The sequence below is a fragment of the Saimiri boliviensis genome, chromosome 10, assembly GCF_048565385.1.
Source record: "Saimiri boliviensis isolate mSaiBol1 chromosome 10, mSaiBol1.pri, whole genome shotgun sequence".
NCBI classification, from domain to species: domain Eukaryota; kingdom Metazoa; phylum Chordata; class Mammalia; order Primates; family Cebidae; genus Saimiri; species Saimiri boliviensis.
The window spans coordinates 75,625,026-75,633,471 of NC_133458.1; the positions used below are offsets into that span (position 1 = coordinate 75,625,026).

Below are 8,446 nucleotides of genomic sequence, written 5' to 3' on the forward strand. Positions count from 1 at the left end.
ACTCCCTATGATTTAATTTTGACCAGACCAATCAGCACTTTCCACTTTCTGTCTCCCTACCCACCAAATTATCCTGTAAAAACCCATCCTTGAGTTTTCAAGGAGACTAATTTATTATTTTGAATAATAATACCACTCTGGTCTCCTCTACCACCAGCTCTACCTAAATTAAACTTTTTCTCTACTGCAATTCCCCTGTCTTGATAAATTGGCTTTCTCCAGGCAGACAAGGAGAACCTGTTGGGCACTTACAGGGATAGAGAATTAGCAGTGCGTGCCCAAGCAAAATGAAGATCCATTAGTGTTTCACTCCATGCAGGCTGCTATAACAAAAATACCACTAACCTCATGGTTTATGAAACACAAACATTTGTTTCTCACAGTTCTGGAAGATAAGAAGTCCAAGATCATGTTACTGATGCATTTGGTGTCTGGTGAGGCCCATTTTCTAGTTCATAGATGGCACCTTCTCACTGTGTCCTTATGTAATAGAAAAAAAAAGTGAGCAATCTCTCTCTGGCTTCTGAAGACATTGTGTGAAAGTTCCACTTTTATGACCTAATCATTGCCCAAAGATTCTATCCCCCAATACATCACCTGAGGGGCTAGAATTTTAATACATAAATTTTAGGGGGACACAAAGATTTGGACAATTGCAATTATATGTTTCTTTTTTGTCCAGAATTACTTCATCTTTCTTACCTCATTTACTTTATATAGTTTTGAATGTTCTCCCCATACCATAATTTTCCAGAAATATTCCTTTTTGATTATTAAGTTGTATGTACCTTTTTAGGAAAATAAAATGAGGTATCTTCCCTCTAAACATACCTCCCCCTAGAAAACCAGCTCAGGTCAGTGTGTATTTATAATTATTCTAATAAATCCTCATATTTCATAATTCAATTATTTATTGTATTCACTAAAAAACAAAACAAAACAAAACAAAACGAGCCTTTTGCAGAGCTAGAAAAATTCCTGTCAAGGAAATAAGATTTGCTTCATATTGTTATGGAGATAGTCCTTTTTCTTACAGAAATATCAATGAGTTTTAGAGATATTATATACAAAATACCTATTTCAATGATTGGTACGTACTGTTTGCTCAAGAGAAATGTTATTATTATTGATTTCAACACCTTGCATTTGTGGCAAGCTTTTACTTTTCTTAGAATGCATACTTGAAAATAATATATATTTTATAAAAGCAATAGGACCTGAAACAAAATTTTACATTATATGTTTAATTCAATTTTCTGTGCCTTGTTCTATACTTTTTTAAAAATCTCAACACATCATTTTTAACTAAAGATGAAAATGTCATATTTGCTCAAATATCCATTTCAATTTTTTAATGTAATCTTCTATGTTTGTATGTTGTCCAGGGTAAGACTTTCCTCTAGCCTTTTATGTTACATTTTCAAACATGTACAAAAATTTTAAAGAATAGCATGAACGTCTATGTACTAAAAATCTTGATTTTTTTCCATTTGAGAATAACTTCACACATCATGACACTTGAGACCAAAATACTCAGTGTATTTCTACTAAGAATAAGAACATGCTTCTACATACTCATCATACTGCTTTATGCCTAAAAAGTTACTCATATTTTTCAACCTCATGTAACATAGAATGTATATTTCCCCAATTTTCCTTAAAATACTTTTTATATTTTATCACTTGATGCAGCATTAAACTTTGAAAGCAGCTGGAACTGACCACATAAGTAGGTTTGAGTTTTCATGTAGAATTTTTTATGTTACCATATTTAAACTGATGTATAAAACCAGTATTTCAATATATACATCTCCAATAAGAAGTATGATAGTGTTTCAGCTACTTGCAACCATTTTCTAATTTTGTTTGATAAATTTGGAATTCAAACAAGGCAGTTAGTTATTTAATTAGAACTTAAAAATAAGCAACTATATGCAAGACAAGTGCCAAATAGTATAAGGATGAGACTGGTTGACTCCAAAGCCAGAAATATTTCTTGCGCTTAGAATTGTCCATGCATGGGTTTTCCTTCTTAATAATTTGAATTAGTCTACTTTGTTTTATTCCAACTACCACTGTCTTAGTTTAGTCTTTGTTTTCTTGTTTTCTTTTTCTTTTTCTTTCTTTTTTTTGAGACAGTGTCTTGCTCTGTCACCAGGCTGGAGTACAGTGGCACAATCTTGGCTCACTGCAACCTCTGCCTCCTGGGTTCAAGTGATTCTCCTGCCTCAGACTCCTGGGTACCTGGGACCACAGGTGTGTCCCACCATGCCAGGCTAATTTTTTGTATTTTTAGTAGAGATGGGGTTTCACCATGTTGGCCAGGATGGTCTCTATCTGACCTCGTGATCTGCCTGCTTCGGCCTCCCAAAGTGCTGGGATTACAGGCGTGAGCCACTGTTCCCTGCCTAGTCGTTGTTTTCTATTGAATTATCATTCTGGTTTTATTGTTACATAACAATCACTAACTGCCCTCAAAACAGTGGCTTAAAATAACATCATCATGACTTTTGCTGACAAATTTGAAGATACAGGTCTTAGCTAGGCAGTTCTTTCTTGGGAACGCATTTAGTTTTAGTCAGATGGTAGCTAGGTGGATGCTTTTTTTCAAAGGCTTCTTAACTTGCACTTCTGGTGATGGGGCAAGGACAATTCAACAGCTGAGGATCTTTGATCATCTCTTTCTTTCTCTTTATGAACATGCTTTGGGTCTCTTCACATGATGGCTGTAGGCGAGCCAGACTTATTCAGTGTATCCTATTTTATAGAGCAAGAACATGAGAAAACAGCTCTCCATTTGTGTCATCAGAGGAGTAGCATGCTTCTCTAGACAGCGGTGACTCTTTTCAGCTCCTATATTCCCTGTCCCTGGAATAATCAGCTTGGAGAAAGGGCAAGCATGAGTGAGAAAGAATTCTTGTCATCCAAACATTCCCTTGCATTGCCCCAGAGGGGCAAAATCCAAGTTTCTTAGAATATAAGGAAGACAGTAGATCAGACACTTATACTAATTTTATATCCACCTTCTTAAGCAGTTTTACTCGTGCATCTTTTTTGAATTCATAACTCACATGGAATTACAAGACAGGAGCACAGATAGAACAAAGAAAACATCCATTCCATCTGCATCAGACACATCTGTGAGCACATGTTTTGAGGTATGTATCTTAGTTTGGATTATAATGTTATGTAAAACAGGGTAAGTGAATCCTACTGAAAGCATTACGCTTCTGGAGAGACTGTCCCTGTCCTTATCAGCAACCCACTGGACCCACAAAAACTCTCCAAGTCTTCTGTAGTGTCAGGCCACTTCAAACAACAGAGGGTTTCATTTTTTTCCAGCCTTTTTGACAAATAATTGACAAAAATTGTATATATTTATGAGGTACAACACAAAAAGATATACACATCGTGAAATAATTAAATCAAGCTAATTAAGATATCCATCACCTCACTACTTAACAGTTTTTTGTGGTAAGACTATTTAAAATCTATTCCCAGTAATTTTCAAGTATGTAATAGATTACCATTAACTATAGTCATGATACTATATGGTAGATCTCCAGAATTTTTTCATCCTATGTAATTGAAACTGTGCTCTTTGACCAACATCTCCCCATTCCCCCACAACACCTAGGCCCTGCAAACCACCATTCTACTCTATGCTTCTAGGAGTTCAACATTTTTAGGTTCCATGTATGAGTGAGATCATGTAGTCATCTCTTTCTAAGTCTGGCCTATTTCACTTAGCGTAATGCTCTCCAAGTTCATCCATGTTGTTGCAAGTGACAGGACTTCCTTCTTTTTTTTTTTTTTTTTTTTTTTGAGACGGAGTTTCGCTCTTGTTACCCAGGCTGGAGTGCAATGGCACAATCTCGGCTCACCGCAACCTCTGCCTCCTGGGTTCAGGCAATTCTCCTGCCTCAGCCTCCTGAGTAGCTGGGATTACAGGCACACGCCACCATGCCCAGCTAACTTTTTGTATTTTTATTAGAGACGGGGGTTTCACCATGTTGACCAGGATGGTCTCGATCTCTTGACCTCGTGATCCACCCGCCTCAGCCTCCCAAAGTGCTGGGATTACAGGCGTGAGCCACCGCGCCCGGCTAGGACTTCCTTCTTAAAAAAGTTTTTAACTTACAAAGATTACAAGTAGGAAGCCAAGGTGTTTTCACAAGGGATGTGCAAACTAGTCTTTACAAGAAGGTGAAAGTCTTCCAAGGATGATATGAGGAAGAGATGGCACAAAGGGGCCCAAGTCTTTCTCTTTTACAGCAGACTTGAATTGTCACTCCAGTGTTCCGAAGGAGTAGTGGTGGGGTCACTCCAGTGTCTTAGCCACTCCTCCTAAGTGGTTGGACAGCACCTACAAACAAGCCCCTGCTAGAAAGCCATGTGAAGAAGTGACGAGAGCATATCCAGACAGACGTTGTGAGAATGGAAAGGAGAATCTACAGTTAGGATTGAAGATTTATGTGCATAAGGTAGTAGGGAGAATTTTGGATGCTAGTTCTGTCACTTTTTAGGTTCCTGAGTTTCATTAAATTGAAGGCTCTTCAACTCAGTTGAAAAAAAGCGAGAAAAGTGATACATACGACAGAGGGCTGTAAATTACATGAAATGAGATAACCTATAAAGTTCTTTTAGCTCAATGCTTGATATACAATAATGCTCAATACATATTTACTATTTCATTATTATTACAGAGTGACTTTTAGAAATAAAGGCTTTTTCAACAATAAATATAACAGGGAACCCTAAAATCAGAAATTTAGCACATATTAGAGCTTAAAGGCATAAAAGTGGTACAGTGATACCAATAACATGATCCAGTTAGATAGTCAAGGGTAGGTTTAAAGACAAACAAGATGCATTTAATGGAAATGGAAATCAAGGAATTAATAATAGCTGACCACTTTATACTTTTAATCTAAGCTCACTGTAATTTTTGACAACTGCGACAGGCAATACTTTGATAAAAAGATTGGGAACTGCTGAATGTGGAGCTTGCCTCCCCAACCCCACATCTCTCTCTCTTTTGTTTTTCCGGAAGAGGTCTTGCCCTGTTGCACAGGCTGGAGTGAAGTGGTGCGATCTCAGCTCACTACAACCTCCACCTCCCAGGTTCAAGCGATTCTCTTGTCTCAGCCTCCCAAGTATCTGGGATGACAGGCCCGTGCCGCCATGCCCACCTAATTTTTTGCATTTTTAGTAGAGACAGACTTTCATCATAATAGTCAGGCTGGTCTTTAACTCCTAACCTCAAGTGATCCACCCGTCTCAGCCTCCCAAAGTGCTGAGATTACAGGCGTGAGCCACCGCACCTGGCCACCCTCCATCTCTATATCCATCTTTATTTACCCTTTGTTTTACTGCTTAGGTTATGTGTTCCATTTTCACAATTATTAGACTCCCCAGAAACTGTCTTAGTAAAGCAATATTTTTTTTTATACTTTAAGTTCTGGGGTACATGTGCAACTCACGTAGGATTGTTACGTAGGTATACACATGCGATGGTGGTTTGCTGCATCCATCCCCGTCATCTACATTAGGTATTTCTCTTAATGTTATCCCTCCCCAATTCCCCCACCCCCAATTTATCCAAAAAACAAGGAAAAACAAAAAAAAAGTTTGTTTTTAATCCTCTGTGAAAATATTTTGCTTGGTTCATAATCAGAACATTCAGCATAGCTTTTGGCCATAATGCATGATCTGACATTTATTCATACATTGATATATTCTAGCAGAGATAGAAAAAAATGAGGCCAGGCTCTGCAAATGATTCAGGCACAAAAGAATAGAAATGCAGCTTTTAATGTACAAAGTTTACAAGTGGAATGGGTCTTTTTCACAAAACTCATATACTGAATAATAATGCGTGTAAGCCATGCAGGACCCACTGGTGATGAAGTTGGTATTATAAAAATGAATCATAGTTTTATAAATGTCATCTAATTTTACCAATAGAGCCCAGAAAGATTTTAAGCTTTTTGACTTGCTGTTTGATAATCCAGAATTAATTGTGATGATTATCATTAAAAATAATCATTCACACATATTTTGATATATGTACAGCAGGCACTAAAACTACTCCCTCTTGTTCTTTCAGTCTCTCATGTAATTAAGCAGTACTAGTTTCTATTACGAAACTTGAACACAAAGTTAACATTGGAATTTAGTTTGCTCACCCCTTCTTTCCCATGGTTTTACCAAAGCTCACTTTGATTGCAAGCCTAAAATCAAAATTTGAGATTATTAGATTAAGACAATCTGTGTTTGCCATCAGACTTGTGAGATTTGCCAGCTTCCAAATATGATACTATTTCTTTGACTTCCATTAATCTATGCATGATGGTGCTAGCCTTTAAAATAGTCTTTTCTAATACAGGCACAGTGGCTGACATCTGTAATCCCAGCACTTTGGGGGCAGGTGGATCACCTGAGGTCAGGAGTTTAAGACCAGCCTGGCCAAAATGGTGAAATGCCATCTCTACTAAAAGTACAAAAATTAGCCCTGCACGGTGGTGCACGTCTGTAATCTCAGCTACTTGGGAGGCTGAGGCAAGAGAATCACATGAAGACTAGAGGTGGAGGCTGCAGTGATACAGTGAGTTTAGATCACACCACTGCACTCAAGCCTGGGAGAGAGTTAGACTCTGTATCAAAAAAAAAAAAAAAAAAAAAAGAAAAAAGAAAAAAGCTTTGTGTAGTGGCAGTATCGTAGCCAATGAGGTTTATTTGAGGTGCGATTATTGCTAATTGAAAACTTTTCCCAATACCTTGCCATGACAACTTGAAATATAGTCGGCATTGGCATTTTGTGACAGTTTCTACAGAGACTGAATTAAAAATAAATAAATAAATAAATACATACATAAATAAATAAATAAAATTAAATTAAAAAGATAGCCTTTTCTTTCATTGAGACAGCAATGAATAATTGAGTTTTCTTCTTCTTCTAAGGGATGTTTCTGAAACTTGTATAAGTAAATAACATACAGCTTTTCTGAAATATTTTCCAATTTGATATTTCTTTGAATTTAACAGAAAGCTTAGAAAGAGCCCTTACAATTTTGGGCAGACACTGCAGTTTCTATAATGAGGTACCTCTTGTTTTCTGCAGTTGTGGTATAGCTCTTGCTGAGTGATATCTAATTTATATTTATTTTCTAATGTCTCTGACATAAGTGTTTTAATAAATTTTAATTTCTTTTATCATTTTTGCTCAGAAGGGGAAACTGAGGTTGTTTTCCATAAGAATGTAAAGTCAGTGACTGATTCAGATACACAAACAAGAATTCTAGTCAGTATTTTGGATCTCTCAGAAATCCTGGACACAATAAAATGTATAAGAGTTTAGTGCGGCCGGGCGCGGTGCCTCAAGCCTGTAATCCCAACACTTTGGGAGGCCGAGGTGGGTGGATCACGACGTTAATAGATCGAGACCATCCTGGTCAACATGGTGAAACCCCGTCTCTACTAAAAATACAAAAAATCAGCTGGGCATGGTGGCGGTGCCTGTAATCCCAGCTACTCGGGAGGCTGAGGCAGGAGAATTGCCTGAACCCAGTAGGTGGAGGTTGCGGTGAGCCGAGATCGCGCCATTGCACTCCAGCCTGGGTAACAAGAGCGAAACTCTGTCTCAAAAAACAAAAAAAAAAAGAGTTTAGTGAGAAGATCAAATGCTTGTGCTTCACTTTGAATTTAAAGGGAAAGCAATATGTTATCACTTCTTTAAAACATAGTATTTTAGAATCCCTTAAAAATCTTTCTACCACATAATCCAAAAGAGTGTCATCTCTAACTTTCATTCTCTGAAGTTTAGTTTTCCCTTAAAACTACAATTGTCTTTGATGAAACAACCTGTCTACTTGGCAACCTCAGTAAAAAGAGAAAAAGCAGATAAAATAAGAACTAACATACTATCATTTGTAACAACGTGGATAGAAAAGGAATTCATTTTGTTAAGAGAAATAAGCCAGGCACGAAAAGACAAATAATGCATATGTTCAGTCATATGTCGGGGCTAAAAACCTGTGTATCTCATAAAGGTAGAGAGTAGAATGGTGATTGCCAGAGTCTGGGAAGTGTGGTTGGGAGAAGGAATATAGAGAAGTTGGTTAATGGGTACAAAACTACAGTTAGATACAAAGAGTAAGTTCCACTCTTCAGTAGTACAGTAGGTTCAGTAGGTTAACTATAATGAATAATTATGTCATTTAAAATAGCTAGAAGAAAATTAGAATGTTTTCAACACAAAGGAAAGATAAATGAGGTGATGGAAATCCCAAATTACCCTGATTTGATCGCCAGTGTGTGTGTGTGTGTGTATATATATATATACAAATGTCCTCCATATATATACATACATCACAAATGCCCTCCAAAATATATACGACTATGTATCAATGAAAACAAGAAAGCAAAAAAGCAAAATAATTATATT

The 8,446-nt window shown here is 37.1% G+C and overlaps 1 non-coding gene across 1 annotated transcript; it reads left to right on the plus strand.

Annotated features, from left to right (window-relative positions):
* The first annotated feature begins 6,698 nt into the window (after nucleotides 1-6,698).
* On the plus strand, nucleotides 6,699-6,839 carry LOC120365555 (U4 spliceosomal RNA). Its single transcript, XR_005580461.2, has one exon. It is a non-coding gene; the product is annotated as a U4 spliceosomal RNA (small nuclear RNA).
* Nucleotides 6,840-8,446: the final 1,607 nt, after the last annotated feature.